This window comes from Leptonychotes weddellii, chromosome 9, assembly GCF_054177405.1.
Source record: "Leptonychotes weddellii isolate Sample4059 chromosome 9, ASM5417740v2, whole genome shotgun sequence".
NCBI classification, from domain to species: Eukaryota; Metazoa; Chordata; class Mammalia; order Carnivora; family Phocidae; genus Leptonychotes; species Leptonychotes weddellii.
This window is the reverse complement of record NC_138377.1, coordinates 32,495,103-32,498,044: the sequence shown is the minus strand read 5'-3', so window position 1 is coordinate 32,498,044 and position 2,942 is coordinate 32,495,103.

The following is a 2,942-nucleotide window of genomic DNA, read 5'->3' as shown; positions in this document are numbered from 1 at the left end:
GGGTATTAAAGAGGGCACGTTCTGCATGGAGCACTGGGTGTTATATGCAAACAATGAATCATGGAACACTACATCAAAAACTAATGACGTAATGTATGGTGATTAACATAGCATAATAATAAAAAAATTAAAAAAAGAAGTAGTCTGTTCTAAGTCGAAACTTAAAATATTTACGTATATTCAGAGGTTGTATTCACCAAGCATCTCAGGCCACTGTAATTAAGATTTGCCAAACCGACAACAATGATCTTATAGTAATAAGAACATTTTATCTTGTCAAAAAAAAAAAAAAAATGATTTGGCCACAATACCTTAGCAAGACATAAGCCACACACTTACATCAAAAACTGAAGATGGGTTCTTGCACTCTGGCAACATAGAGTAGATATACTTTTCCCTATTCCTCCTGCTACTTCAGTACAACTAAAAACACTGGACACTATATATAAAACAAACATAGGACGTCTGGGTGGCTCAGTCGGTTAAATGTCTGCCTTCGGCTCGGGTCATGATCCCAGGGTCCTGGGATCAAGTCCTACATCGGGCTCCTTGCTCAGCAGGGAGACTGCTTCTCCCTCTGCCTGCCTCTCTCCCTGCTTGCGCTCTGTCTCTCTCTCTGACAAATAAATAAATAAAATCTTTAAAAAAAAACAAAAAACAAAACATAAGACAGACTCTGAAAGGTGGAGAGAAGAAAGCAGACCAGCCAGGGACCTGAGCAACAATATGGTGGTTAGTTGCCTGGGTTTTCTTTGATGCCCCCAAATATCCCAGACTTGGAACAGAAATGCAACATCTAAAAAAACATTAAGGGATTATTATTGTCTCAGTTCATTTGAGTTGCTTTACAAAATACCACAGACTGGGTACCAACATAAATTTATTTCTTACATTTGTAGAGGCTAGGAAATCCTGGCTGGGTCCTCACATGGTGGAAGGGGGCAATGGATCTCTCTAGAGCCTCTTTTATCAGGGTACTAACCTCATTCATGAGGCAGAGGGAGAGGGAGAAGCAGACTCCCCACTTAGCAGGGAGCCCGATGTGGGGCTTGATCCCAGGACCCCAGGATCGTGACCTGAGCCGAAGGCAGATGCTTTACTGACTGAGCCACCCAGGCGTCCCTGTGCTCGTCATTCTTATCAACACAGTGCTGAAGGATTTAGCCAGTGCAATAAGGCAAGAAAAGGAAATAAAATGAACACAGGTTGGCAAGAAGACATAAAACTTTGTGCCCCAAAAATTTCCAAAGAGAGAAAATATGCATATTTAAAATGGCTTTAAAAATGAGGATTCATTCATTCAGCAACAAACAAATTCACCACAGTACAGGTTTGATCATTCATTCATTCATTCCACAAATTTATTTCAATATTTTAAGCATATTTATTGAATGTCTGCTAAATTTCAAACATCATTCTAGCTGTAAGGATTCAGCAGTGAACAAAACAGATAAAATCTCTGTCCTTATGGAATTTCTATTTAGCAGAGGGTAAGGATGGAACAGAAAATAAATGAAATCAATAAATAACATATTAATAACATAATAATAAATAAATAACATATAACTATGGAGAAAAATAAAACAGGGAAGGGGGAGAAAGAGTACAGGGAGAGTGAGGGAGGTGCTGCAATTTCAAAGAGAGTGGTCAGAAAAGGCCTCACCAAGAAAGTGACATTTGAGCAAATACTTGAAAGAGCTGATGACAGTGAGCTATGCAGGTGTCTGGAAGGAGTGCCAGAGGAAGGGGGAACGGCAAATGCAAAGGCCTTAGGTGGAAGTGTGAGTGGTGTCTTTGAGGAACTGTATGACCAGACTGAGAGAGAGAGAAAGCAATTGGAGATGAGGTCCCAGGAAATAGGAACCCTAGTATGTAAGACCCTGTAGGCCACTCTGAGGCCACTGTAAGGGCTTCGGGTAAAATTTCCACAGGACTGAGAACAATCTAGATAGAAGGAAAGGCAAGAACAAAGATGGAGAAGCAGGGGTGAGGGAGAACTTTCCAGGAACACAAGAACTCTTTCCAGGATCATAGATAATCTAGAGGAATAAGGGAGATAAATAAGGGTGGGAAACATAATCAGAAAGGCCTGGATATACCACTGAAGCATTGGAACTTAATTTGTGAGGCAATGGGGAGCCATTAGAAGCATGAGTGAAAACACTGAAGCTGTATTTTACAACAATTAGAATGTTAGAAAAATAGAGTCTGGCAGCTAGTAAATGCAGAATACTATAATTTTAAACATTTAAACATTTATTTTTAAAAAGATTTTATTTGGGCGCCTGGGTGGCTCAGTTGGTTAAGCGACTGCCTTCGGCTCAGGTCATGATCCTGGAGTCCCTGGATCAAGTCCCGCATCGGGCTCCCTGCTCGGCAGGGAGTCTGCTTCTCCCTCTGACCCTCCCCCGTCTCATGTGCTCTCTCTCATTCTCTCTCTCTCAAATAAATAAATAAAATCTTTAAAAAAAATTTAAAAAATTTAAAAAAGATTTTATTTATTTATTTGAGAGAGAGAGAAAGAGAGAGAATGAGCAAAAGAAAAGCAGACTCCCCCCTGAGCAGCAAGCCCAATGAGGGACTCGATCCCAGGACCCCGAGATCATGACCTGAGCTGAAGGTGGACGCTTAACCAACTGAGCCACCCTGGCACCCCAACAAATACTACAATTTTAAAAATCAGTATTTTGCCTCTTCTCATGAAATAATGAATTCAGATAAGGATCATCAATGAATGAGGAAGCCATAAAGTGGAAAGTTGATGGGAAACTGGATAAGCTCACAGTAAGTTAACAGTGGTTATAAAACATCATGTAAATAACAGTCTAGTAATGTGAAAGTGTACATGACAAAAGTCAGGAGGTAGAATAGGGGAAGGGAACTAAAGGACAAGTCAAGGACAACAAGACCCTCATTTCACTACCCGAAAGATCAAGAGATAT